At 36.4% G+C, this 14,038-nt stretch overlaps 1 protein-coding gene across 2 annotated transcripts in view; it reads left to right on the top strand.

Moving 5' to 3' along the window:
- The window catches only part of grid2 (glutamate receptor, ionotropic, delta 2), a 1,088,972-nt gene that overhangs the window by 970,178 nt on the left and 104,756 nt on the right, over positions 1–14,038 (top strand). The window lies entirely within an intron of this gene.

Below are 14,038 nucleotides of genomic sequence, written 5' to 3'. Positions count from 1 at the left end.
ATATATATATATATTTATATATATATATATATATATATATATATATATATATATATATATATGTTTATATATATATATATATATATATATATATATATATATATATATATATATATATATATATATATATATATATATATATATATATATATATATATATATATACACTACCGTTCAAAAGTTTGGGGTCACATTGAAATGTCCTTTTTTTAGAAGGAAAAGCACTGTACTTTTCAATGAAGATAACTTTAAACTAGTCTTAACTTTAAAGAAATACACTCTATACATTGCTAATGTGGTAAATGACTATTCTAGCTGCAAATGTCTGGTTTTTGGTGCAATATCTACATAGGTGTATAGAAGCCCATTTCCAGCAACTATCACTCCAGTGTTCTAATGGTACAATGTGTTTGCTCATTGGCTCAGAAGGCTAATTGATGATTAGAAAACCCTTGTGCAATCATGTTCACACATCTGAAAACAGTTTAGCTCGTTACAGAAGCTACAAAACTGACCTTCCTTTGAGCAGATTGAGTTTCTGGAGCATCACATTTGTGGGGTCAATTAAACGCTCAAAATGGCCAGAAAAAGAGAACTTTCATCTGAAACTCGACAGTCTATTCTTGTTCTTAGGAATGAAGGCTATTCCACAAAATTATTTGGGTGACCCCAAACTTTTGAACGGTAGTGTATATATATATATATATATATATATATATATATATATATATATATATATATATATATATATATATATATATATATATATATATATATATATATATATATATATATATATATGAAATACTTGACTTTCAGTGAATTCTAGCTATATATATATATATGTATTTTATTGTGCATTATAAATAAAATAAATACTTGAATTTCAGTGTTCTGGTGGCTATCCACTATATGGCAGCATTGTCCCTGTTTAACTTCTCCGTTCATGACGAGTATATCATTTCGGCCACCGTGTTCAATGGAGAAGTCTGTTTTACAAAATTTACAGGCAACATACACCTTCCCCTTCGAACTGTCCTGGATGAACTGAAATTCTTGTTTCCATTCGTTTTGGAACTTGCAAGCGTATTTCTTCTTCTTGCTCGTCGACGGCGTCGCCATGTCTGTAATTTCCTCGTTCTTCTGCTTCGTCTCCTTGTTGTGTGCGCAGCCGCAGTTGTGCACTCTACTCTCTAAAAGCCCTAGATGTTATGACGTCATTGGGCAGGCAAGCTGTTTATATTGTGGGAAAGCGGACGTGAGAACAGGCTGTCCCCACTCAGGTCCGCATTGAGCTGGAGGGGGCGTGGCCTCCAGCTCCGGCTGAATACCGGGAGTTTGTCGGGAGAAAATCTCTGCCGGGAGGTTGTCGGGAGAGGCGCTGAATACCGGGATTCTCCCGCTAAAAACGGGAGGGTTGGCAAGTATGGTTATGATAACTTAATGATGGGTTATTCCTAGAGATGTCCGATAATATCGGGGGGACCCTTACACAAAATTCAAAAAAACGGCCTTGCTTCAGCAGCACAATTCTGGTGCTGTAGTTGTAGGAGATGTCTCAAAACGTCATCAGGAGTCCCGACAAAACCCGAAAATGGAAGGAAATGCATATTTTACGAAAAAAATATATTTTGCTAAAATGTCGTAAAAAATTCAAAAAAACGGACTTGCTTCAGCAGCACAATTCTGGTGCTGTAGTTGTAGGAGATGTCTCAAAACGTCATCAGGAGTCCCGACAAAACCCGAAAATGGAAGGAAATGCATATTTTACGAAAAAAATATATTTTGCTAAAATGTCGTAAAAAATTCAAAAAAACGGACTTGCTTCAGCAGCACAATTCTGGTGCTGTAGTTGTAGGAGATGTCTCAAAACGTCATCAGGAGTCCCGACTAAACCCCAAAATGGAAGAAAATGCATATTTTCCGGAAACATTTTTTGCTGAAATGTCGTAAGGGGGGACCGTTACAAAAAATTTAAAAAAAACGGACTTGCTTCAGCAGCACAATTCTGGTGCTGTAGTTGTAGGAGATGTCTTAAAACGTCATCAGGAGTCCCGACAAAACCTAAAAATGGCAGAAAATGCTTTTTTTGGGAAAACTTATTTTCACCAAAAAAAATTCAAAAAACAGACTTGCTTCACCAGCACAATTCTCGTGCTGTAGTTGTAGGAGATGTCTCAAAAGGTCATCAGGAGTCCCGACAAAACCCCAAAATGGAAGGAAATGCATATTTTACGAAAAAGATATATTTTGCTCAAATGTCGTAAAAAAATTCAAAAAAACTGACTTGCTTCAGCAGCACAATTCTGGTGCTGTAGTTGTAGGAGATGTCTCAAAACGTCATCAGGAGTCCCGACAAAACCCCAAAATGGAAGAAAATGGAAGAAAATGGAAGAAAATGCATATTTTCCGGAAACATTTTTTGCTGAAATGTCGTAAGGGGGGACCGTTACAAAAAATTTAAAAAAAACGGACTTGCTTCAGCAGCACAATTCTGGTGCTGTAGTTGTAGGAGATGTCTCAAAACGTCATCAGGAGTCCCGACAAAACCCCAAAATGGAAGGAAATGCATATTTTACGAAAAAAAATATTTTGCTAAAATGTCGTAAAAAAATTCAAAAAAACGGACTTGCTTCAGCAGCACAATTCTGGTGCTGTAGTTGTAGGAGATGCCTCAAAACGTCATCAGGAGTCCCGACAAAACCCAAAAATGTAAGAAAATGCATATTTTACAAAAAAAAAAAATGTTGCTAAAATGTCGTAAAAAAATTTAAAAAACGGACTTGCTTCAGCAGCACAATTCTGGTGCTGTAGTTGTAGGAGATGTCTCAAAACGTCATCAGGAGTCCCGACAAAACCCAAAATTGGAAGAAAATGCATATTTTACGAAAAAATAATATTTTGCTAAAATGTCGTAAAAAATTCAAAAAAACCGACTTGCTTCAGCAGCACAATTCTGGTGCTGTAGTTGTAGGAGATGTCTCAAAACGTCATCAGGAGTCCTTACAAAACCCACAATTGGAAGAAAATGCATATTTTACGAAAAAATATATATTTTGCTAAAATGTCGTAAAAAAAATTAAAAAACAGGACTTGCTTCAGCAGCACAATTCTGGTGCTGTAGTTGTAGGAGATGTCTCAAAACGTCATCAGGAGTCCCGACAAAACCCCAAAATGGAAGAAAATGGAAGAAAATGCATATTTTCCGGAAAACATTTTTTGCTGAAATGTCGTAAGGGGGGACCGTTACAAAAAATTCAAAAAAACGGACTTGCTTCAGCAGCACAATTCTGGTGCTGTAGTTGTAGGAGATGTCTCAAAACGTCATCAGGAGTTCCGACAAAACCCCAAAATGGAAGGAAATGCATATTTTAGGGAAAAAATATATTTTGCTAAAATGTCGTAAAAAAATTCAAAAAAACGGACTAGCTTCAGCAGCACAATTCTGGTGCTGTAGTTGTAGGAGATGTCTCAAAACGTCATCAGGAGTCCCGACAAAACCCGAAAATGGAAGGAAATGCATATTTTACGAAAAAAATATATTTTGCTAAAATGTCGTAAAAAAATTCAAAAAAACGGCCTTGCTTCAGCAGCACAATTCTGGTGCTGTAGTTGTAGGAGATGTCTCGCAACGTCATCAGGAGTACCGACAAAACCCCAAAATGGAAGAAAATGGAAGAAAATGCATATTTTCCGGAAAACATTTTTTGCTGAAATGTCGTAAGGGGGGACCGTTACAAAAAATTTAAAAAAAACGGACATGCTTCAGCAGCACAATTCTGGTGCTGTAGTTGTAGGAGATGTCTCAAAACGTCATCAGGAGTCCCGACAAAACCCCAAAATGGAAGGAAATGCATATTTTACGAAAAAGATATATTTTGCTCAAATGTCGTAAAAAAATTCAAAAAAACGGACTTGCTTCAGCAGCACAATTCTGGTGCTGTAGTTGTAGGAGATGTCTCAAAATGTCATCAGGAGTCCCGACTAAACCCCAAAATGGAAGGAAATGCATATTTTACAAAAAAATATATATTTTGCTAAAATGTCGTAAAAAAATTTAAAAAAACGGACTTCCTTCAGCAGCACAATTCTGGTGCTGTAGTTGTAGGAGATGTCTCAAAACGTCATCAGGAGTCCCGACAAAACCCCAAAATGGAAGGAAATGCATATTTTACAAAAAAATATATATTTTGCTAAAATGTCGTACAAAAAATTTAAAAAAAAAGGACTTGCTTCAGCAGCACAATTCTGGTGCTGTAGTTGTAGGAGATGTCTCAAAACGTCATCAGGAGTCCCGACAAAACCCGAAAATGGAAGGAAATGCATATTTTACGAAAAAAAAATATTTTGCTAAAATGTCCTAAAAAAATTCAAAAAAACGGACTTGCTTCAGCAGCACAATTCTGGTGCTGTAGTTGTAGGAGATGTCTCAAAACGTCATCAGGAGTCCCGACAAAACCCCAAAATGGAAGAAAATGGAAGAAAATGCATATTTTCCGGAAAACATTTTTTGCTAAAATGTCGTAAGGGGGGACCGTTACAAAAAATTAAAAAAAACGGACTTGCTTCAGCAGCACAATTCTGGTGCTGTAGTTGTAGGAGATGCCTCAAAACGTCATCAGGAGTCCCGACAAAACCCAAAAATGTAAGAAAATGCATATTTTACAAAAAAAAAAAATGTTGCTAAAATGTCGTAAAAAAATTTAAAAAACGGACTTGCTTCAGCAGCACAATTCTGGTGCTGTAGTTGTAGGAGATGTCTCAAAACGTCATCAGGAGTCCCGACAAAACTCCAAAATGGAAGGAAATGCATATTTTACGAAAAAAATATATTTTGCTAAAATGTCGTAAAAAAATTCAAAAAAACTGACTTGCTTCAGCAGCACAATTCTGGTGCTGTAGTTGTAGGAGATGTCTCAAAACGTCATCAGGAGTCCCGACAAAACCCGAAAATGGAAGGAAATGCATATTTTACGAAAAAAAATATATTTTGCTAAAATGTCGTAAAAAAATTCAAAAACACGGACTTGCTTCAGCAGCACAATTCTGGTGCTGTAGTTGTAGGAGATGTCTCAAAACGTCATCAGGAGTCCCGACAAAACCCCAAAATGGAAGAAAATGGAAGAAAATGCATATTTTCCGGAAAACATTTTTTGCTGAAATGTCGTAAGGGGGGACCGTTAGAAAAAATTCAAAAAAATGGACTTGCTTCAGCAGCACAATTCTGGTGCTGTAGTTGTAGGAGATGTCTCAAAACGTCATCAGGAGTCCCGACAAAACCCAAAAATGGAAGAAAATGCATATTTTGCAAAAAAATATATTTTGCTAAAATGTCGTAAAAAAATAAAAAAAACGGACTTGCTTCAGCAGCACAATTCTGGTGCTGTAGTTGTAGGAGATGTCTCAAAACGTCATCAGGAGTCCCGAAAAAACCCAAGAATGGAAGGAAATGCATATTTTACGAAAAAAATATATTTTGCTAAAATGTCGTAAAAAAATTCAAAAAAACGGACTTGCTTCAGCAGCACAATTCTGGTGCTGTAGTTGTAGGAGATGTCTCAAAACGTCATCAGGAGTCCCGACAAAACCCAAAAATGGAAGGAAATGCATATTTTACGGAAAAAAAAAATTTTGCTAAAATGTCGTAAAAAAATTCAAAAAAACGGACTTGCTTCAGCAGCACAATTCTGGTGCTGTAGTTGTAGGAGATGTCTCAAAACGTCATCAGGAGTCCCGACTAAACCCCAAAATGGAAGGAAATGCATATTTTACGAAAAATATATATTTTGCTAAAATGTCGTAAAAAAATTCAAAAAAACGGCCTTGCTTCAGCAGCACAATTCTGGTGCTGTTGTTGTAGGAGATGTCTCAAAACGTCATCAGGAGTCCCGACAAAACCCAAAAATGGAAGGAAATGCATATTTTACGAAAAAAATATATTTTGCTAAAATGTCGTAAAAAAATTCAAAAAAACTGACTTGCTTCAGCAGCACAATTCTGGTGCTGTAGTTGTAGGAGATGTCTCAAAACGTCATCAGGAGTCCCGACAAAACCCCAAAATGGAAGGAAATGCATATTTTACGAAAAATATATATTTTGCTAAAATGTCGTAAAAAAATTCAAAAAAACTGACTTGCTTCAGCAGCACAATTCTGGTGCTGTAGTTGTAGGAGATGTCTCAAAACGTCATCAGGAGTCCCGACAAAACCCGAAAATGGAAGGAAATGCATATTTTACGAAAAAATATATATTTTGCTAAAATGTCGTAAAAAAATTCAAAAACACGGACTTGCTTCAGCAGCCCAATTCTGGTGCTGTAGTTGTAGGAGATGTCTCAAAACGTCATCAGGAGTCCCGACAAAACCCAAAATTGGAAGAAAATGCATATTTTACGAAAAAAAAATACTTTGCTAAAATGTCGTAAAAAAAATTTAAAAAACGGACTTGCTTCAGCAGCACAATTCTGGTGCTGTAGTTGTAGGAGATGTCTCAAAACGTCATCAGGAGTCCCGACAAAACTCCAAAATGGAAGGAAATGCATATTTTACGAAAAAAATATATTTTGCTAAAATGTCGTAAAAAAATTCAAAAAAACTGACTTGCTTCAGCAGCACAATTCTGGTGCTGTAGTTGTAGGAGATGTCTCAAAACGTCATCAGGAGTCCCGACAAAACCCAAAAATGGAAGGAAATGCATATTTTACGAAAAAAATATATTTTGCTAAAATGTCGTAAAAAAATTCAAAAAAACGGACCTGCTTCAGCAGCACAATTCTGGTGCTGTAGTTGTAGGAGATGTCTCAAAACGTCATCAGGAGTCCCGACAAAACCCGAAAATGGAAGGAAATGCATATTTTACGAAAAAAATATATTTTGCTAAAATGTCGTAAAAAAATTCAAAAAAACGGACTTGCTTCAGCAGCACAATTCTGGTGCTGTAGTTGTAGGAGATGTCTCAAAACGTCATCAGGAGTCCCGACTAAACCCCAAAATGGAAGGAAATGCATATTTTACGAAAAAGATATATTTTGCTCAAATGTCGTAAAAAAATTCAAAAAAACTGACTTGCTTCAGCAGCACAATTCTGGTGCTGTAGTTGTAGGAGATGTCTCAAAACGTCATCAGGAGTCCTGACAAAACCCCAAAATGGAAGAAAATGGAAGAAAATGCATATTTTCCGGAAAACATTTTTTGCTGAAATGTCGTAAGGGGGGACCATTACAAAAAATTCAAAGAAACTGACTTGCTTCAGCAGCACAATTCTGGTGCTGTAGTTGTAGGAGATGTCTCAAAACGTCATCAGGAGTCCCGACAAAACCCCAAAATGGAAGAAAATGGAAGAAAATGGAAGAAAATGCATATTTTCCGGAAACATTTTTTGCTGAAATGTCGTAAGGGGGGACCGTTACAAAAAATTTAAAAAAAACGGACTTGCTTCAGCAGCACAATTCTGGTGCTGTAGTTGTAGGAGATGTCTCAAAACGTCATCAGGAGTCCCGACAAAACCCCAAAATGGAAGGAAATGCATATTTTACGAAAAAGATATATTTTGCTCAAATGTCGTAAAAAAATTCAAAAAAACTGACTTGCTTCAGCAGCACAATTCTGGTGCTGTAGTTGTAGGAGATGTCTCAAAACGTCATCAGGAGTCCCGACAAAACCCCAAAATGGAAGGAAATGCATATTTTACGAAAAATATATATTTTGCTAAAATGTCGTAAAAAAATTCAAAAAAACTGACTTGCTTCAGCAGCACAATTCTGGTGCTGTAGTTGTAGGAGATGTCTCAAAACGTCATCAGGAGTCCCGACAAAACCCGAAAATGGAAGGAAATGCATATTTTACGAAAAAATATATATTTTGCTAAAATGTCGTAAAAAAATTCAAAAACACGGACTTGCTTCAGCAGCCCAATTCTGGTGCTGTAGTTGTAGGAGATGTCTCAAAACGTCATCAGGAGTCCCGACAAAACCCAAAATTGGAAGAAAATGCATATTTTACGAAAAAAAAATACTTTGCTAAAATGTCGTAAAAAAAATTTAAAAAACGGACTTGCTTCAGCAGCACAATTCTGGTGCTGTAGTTGTAGGAGATGTCTCAAAACGTCATCAGGAGTCCCGACAAAACTCCAAAATGGAAGGAAATGCATATTTTACGAAAAAAATATATTTTGCTAAAATGTCGTAAAAAAATTCAAAAAAACTGACTTGCTTCAGCAGCACAATTCTGGTGCTGTAGTTGTAGGAGATGTCTCAAAACGTCATCAGGAGTCCCGACAAAACCCAAAAATGGAAGGAAATGCATATTTTACGAAAAAAATATATTTTGCTAAAATGTCGTAAAAAAATTCAAAAAAACGGACTTGCTTCAGCAGCACAATTCTGGTGCTGTAGTTGTAGGAGATGTCTCAAAACGTCATCAGGAGTCCCGACAAAACCCGAAAATGGAAGGAAATGCATATTTTACGAAAAAAATATATTTTGCTAAAATGTCGTAAAAAAATTCAAAAAAACGGACTTGCTTCAGCAGCACAATTCTGGTGCTGTAGTTGTAGGAGATGTCTCAAAACGTCATCAGGAGTCCCGACTAAACCCCAAAATGGAAGGAAATGCATATTTTACGAAAAAGATATATTTTGCTCAAATGTCGTAAAAAAATTCAAAAAAACTGACTTGCTTCAGCAGCACAATTCTGGTGCTGTAGTTGTAGGAGATGTCTCAAAACGTCATCAGGAGTCCTGACAAAACCCCAAAATGGAAGAAAATGGAAGAAAATGCATATTTTCCGGAAAACATTTTTTGCTGAAATGTCGTAAGGGGGGACCATTACAAAAAATTCAAAGAAACTGACTTGCTTCAGCAGCACAATTCTGGTGCTGTAGTTGTAGGAGATGTCTCAAAACGTCATCAGGAGTCCCGACAAAACCCCAAAATGGAAGAAAATGGAAGAAAATGGAAGAAAATGCATATTTTCCGGAAACATTTTTTGCTGAAATGTCGTAAGGGGGGACCGTTACAAAAAATTTAAAAAAAACGGACTTGCTTCAGCAGCACAATTCTGGTGCTGTAGTTGTAGGAGATGTCTCAAAACGTCATCAGGAGTCCCGACAAAACCCCAAAATGGAAGGAAATGCATATTTTACGAAAAAAAATATTTTGCTAAAATGTCGTAAAAATATTCAAAAAAACGGACTTGCTTCAGCAGCACAATTCTGGTGCTGTAGTTGTAGGAGATGCCTCAAAACGTCATCAGGAGTCCCGACAAAACCCAAAAATGTAAGAAAATGCATATTTTACAAAAAAAAAAATGTTGCTAAAATGTCGTAAAAAAATTTAAAAAACGGACTTGCTTCAGCAGCACAATTCTGGTGCTGTAGTTGTAGGAGATGTCTCAAAACGTCATCAGGAGTCCCGACAAAACCCAAAATTGGAAGAAAATGCATATTTTACGAAAAAAAAATATTTTGCTAAAATGTCGTAAAAAATTCAAAAAAACCGACTTGCTTCAGCAGCACAATTCTGGTGCTGTAGTTGTAGGAGATGTCTCAAAACGTCATCAGGAGTCCCGACAAAACCCACAATTGGAAGAAAATGCATATTTCACGAAAAAATATATATTTTGCTAAAATGTCGTAAAAAAAATTAAAAAACAGGACTTGCTTCAGCAGCACAATTCTGGTGCTGTAGTTGTAGGAGATGTCTCAAAACGTCATCAGGAGTCCCGACAAAACCCCAAAATGGAAGAAAATGGAAGAAAATGCATATTTTCAGGAAAACATTTTTTGCTGAAATGTCGTAAGGGGGGACCGTTACAAAAAATTCAAAAAAACGGACTTGCTTCAGCAGCACAATTCTGGTGCTGTAGTTGTAGGAGATGTCTCAAAACGTCATCAGGAGTTCCGACAAAACCCCAAAATGGAAGGAAATGCATATTTTAGGGAAAAAATATATTTTGCTAAAATGTCGTAAAAAAATTCAAAAAAACGGACTAGCTTCAGCAGCACAATTCTGGTGCTGTAGTTGTAGGAGATGTCTCAAAACGTCATCAGGAGTCCCGACAAAACCCGAAAATGGAAGGAAATGCATATTTTACGAAAAAAATATATTTTGCTAAAATGTCGTAAAAAAATTCAAAAAAACGGCCTTGCTTCAGCAGCACAATTCTGGTGCTGTAGTTGTAGGAGATGTCTCAAAACGTCATCAGGAGTCCCGACAAAACCCCAAAATGGAAGGAAATGGAAGAAAATGCATATTTTCCGGAAAACATTTTTTGCTGAAATGTCGTAAGGGGGGACCGTTACAAAAAATTTAAAAAAAACGGACTTGCTTCAGCAGCACAATTCTGGTGCTGTAGTTGTAGGAGATGTCTCAAAACGTCATCAGGAGTCCCGACAAAACCCCAAAATGGAAGGAAATGCATATTTTACGAAAAAGATATATTTTGCTCAAATGTCGTAAAAAAATTCAAAAAAACTGACTTGCTTCAGCAGCACAATTCTGGTGCTGTAGTTGTAGGAGATGTCTCAAAACGTCATCAGGAGTCCCGACAAAACCCCAAAATGGAAGGAAATGCATATTTTACGAAAAATATATATTTTGCTAAAATGTCGTAAAAAAATTCAAAAAAACTGACTTGCTTCAGCAGCACAATTCTGGTGCTGTAGTTGTAGGAGATGTCTCAAAACGTCATCAGGAGTCCCGACAAAACCCGAAAATGGAAGGAAATGCATATTTTACGAAAAAATATATATTTTGCTAAAATGTCGTAAAAAAATTCAAAAACACGGACTTGCTTCAGCAGCCCAATTCTGGTGCTGTAGTTGTAGGATATGTCTCAAAACGTCATCAGGAGTCCCGACAAAACCCAAAATTGGAAGAAAATGCATATTTTACGAAAAAAAAATACTTTGCTAAAATGTCGTAAAAAAAATTTAAAAAACGGACTTGCTTCAGCAGCACAATTCTGGTGCTGTAGTTGTAGGAGATGTCTCAAAACGTCATCAGGAGTCCCGACAAAACTCCAAAATGGAAGGAAATGCATATTTTACGAAAAAAATATATTTTGCTAAAATGTCGTAAAAAAATTCAAAAAAACTGACTTGCTTCAGCAGCACAATTCTGGTGCTGTAGTTGTAGGAGATGTCTCAAAACGTCATCAGGAGTCCCGACAAAACCCAAAAATGGAAGGAAATGCATATTTTACGAAAAAAATATATTTTGCTAAAATGTCGTAAAAAAATTCAAAAAAACGGACTTGCTTCAGCAGCACAATTCTGGTGCTGTAGTTGTAGGAGATGTCTCAAAACGTCATCAGGAGTCCCGACAAAACCCGAAAATGGAAGGAAATGCATATTTTACGAAAAAAATATATTTTGCTAAAATGTCGTAAAAAAATTCAAAAAAACGGACTTGCTTCAGCAGCACAATTCTGGTGCTGTAGTTGTAGGAGATGTCTCAAAACGTCATCAGGAGTCCCGACTAAACCCCAAAATGGAAGGAAATGCATATTTTACGAAAAAGATATATTTTGCTCAAATGTCGTAAAAAAATTCAAAAAAACTGACTTGCTTCAGCAGCACAATTCTGGTGCTGTAGTTGTAGGAGATGTCTCAAAACGTCATCAGGAGTCCTGACAAAACCCCAAAATGGAAGAAAATGGAAGAAAATGCATATTTTCCGGAAAACATTTTTTGCTGAAATGTCGTAAGGGGGGACCATTACAAAAAATTCAAAGAAACTGACTTGCTTCAGCAGCACAATTCTGGTGCTGTAGTTGTAGGAGATGTCTCAAAACGTCATCAGGAGTCCCGACAAAACCCCAAAATGGAAGAAAATGGAAGAAAATGGAAGAAAATGCATATTTTCCGGAAACATTTTTTGCTGAAATGTCGTAAGGGGGGACCGTTACAAAAAATTTAAAAAAAACGGACTTGCTTCAGCAGCACAATTCTGGTGCTGTAGTTGTAGGAGATGTCTCAAAACGTCATCAGGAGTCCCGACAAAACCCCAAAATGGAAGGAAATGCATATTTTACGAAAAAGATATATTTTGCTCAAATGTCGTAAAAAAATTCAAAAAAACTGACTTGCTTCAGCAGCACAATTCTGGTGCTGTAGTTGTAGGAGATGTCTCAAAACGTCATCAGGAGTCCCGACAAAACCCCAAAATGGAAGGAAATGCATATTTTACGAAAAATATATATTTTGCTAAAATGTCGTAAAAAAATTCAAAAAAACTGACTTGCTTCAGCAGCACAATTCTGGTGCTGTAGTTGTAGGAGATGTCTCAAAACGTCATCAGGAGTCCCGACAAAACCCGAAAATGGAAGGAAATGCATATTTTACGAAAAAATATATATTTTGCTAAAATGTCGTAAAAAAATTCAAAAACACGGACTTGCTTCAGCAGCCCAATTCTGGTGCTGTAGTTGTAGGAGATGTCTCAAAACGTCATCAGGAGTCCCGACAAAACCCAAAATTGGAAGAAAATGCATATTTTACGAAAAAAAAATACTTTGCTAAAATGTCGTAAAAAAAATTTAAAAAACGGACTTGCTTCAGCAGCACAATTCTGGTGCTGTAGTTGTAGGAGATGTCTCAAAACGTCATCAGGAGTCCCGACAAAACTCCAAAATGGAAGGAAATGCATATTTTACGAAAAAAATATATTTTGCTAAAATGTCGTAAAAAAATTCAAAAAAACTGACTTGCTTCAGCAGCACAATTCTGGTGCTGTAGTTGTAGGAGATGTCTCAAAACGTCATCAGGAGTCCCGACAAAACCCAAAAATGGAAGGAAATGCATATTTTACGAAAAAAATATATTTTGCTAAAATGTCGTAAAAAAATTCAAAAAAACGGACTTGCTTCAGCAGCACAATTCTGGTGCTGTAGTTGTAGGAGATGTCTCAAAACGTCATCAGGAGTCCCGACAAAACCCGAAAATGGAAGGAAATGCATATTTTACGAAAAAAATATATTTTGCTAAAATGTCGTAAAAAAATTCAAAAAAACGGACTTGCTTCAGCAGCACAATTCTGGTGCTGTAGTTGTAGGAGATGTCTCAAAACGTCATCAGGAGTCCCGACTAAACCCCAAAATGGAAGGAAATGCATATTTTACGAAAAAGATATATTTTGCTCAAATGTCGTAAAAAAATTCAAAAAAACTGACTTGCTTCAGCAGCACAATTCTGGTGCTGTAGTTGTAGGAGATGTCTCAAAACGTCATCAGGAGTCCTGACAAAACCCCAAAATGGAAGAAAATGGAAGAAAATGCATATTTTCCGGAAAACATTTTTTGCTGAAATGTCGTAAGGGGGGACCATTACAAAAAATTCAAAGAAACTGACTTGCTTCAGCAGCACAATTCTGGTGCTGTAGTTGTAGGAGATGTCTCAAAACGTCATCAGGAGTCCCGACAAAACCCCAAAATGGAAGAAAATGGAAGAAAATGGAAGAAAATGCATATTTTCCGGAAACATTTTTTGCTGAAATGTCGTAAGGGGGGACCGTTACAAAAAATTTAAAAAAAACGGACTTGCTTCAGCAGCACAATTCTGGTGCTGTAGTTGTAGGAGATGTCTCAAAACGTCATCAGGAGTCCCGACAAAACCCCAAAATGGAAGGAAATGCATATTTTACGAAAAAAAATATTTTGCTAAAATGTCGTAAAAATATTCAAAAAAACGGACTTGCTTCAGCAGCACAATTCTGGTGCTGTAGTTGTAGGAGATGCCTCAAAACGTCATCAGGAGTCCCGACAAAACCCAAAAATGTAAGAAAATGCATATTTTACAAAAAAAAAAATGTTGCTAAAATGTCGTAAAAAAATTTAAAAAACGGACTTGCTTCAGCAGCACAATTCTGGTGCTGTTGTTGTAGGAGATGTCTCAAAACGTCATCAGGAGTCCCGACAAAACCCAAAATTGGAAGAAAATGCATATTTTACGAAAAAAAAATATTTTGCTAAAATGTCGTAAAAAATTCAAAAAAACCGACTTGCTTCAGCAGCACAATTCTGGTGCTGTAGTTGTAGGAGAT

Source organism: Entelurus aequoreus, linkage group LG17 (assembly GCF_033978785.1).
Source record: "Entelurus aequoreus isolate RoL-2023_Sb linkage group LG17, RoL_Eaeq_v1.1, whole genome shotgun sequence".
Lineage (NCBI taxonomy): Eukaryota > Metazoa > Chordata > Actinopteri > Syngnathiformes > Syngnathidae > Entelurus > Entelurus aequoreus.
Note: the sequence above shows the minus strand (reverse complement) of the source record. Positions and strands in the feature narration are given on the sequence as shown.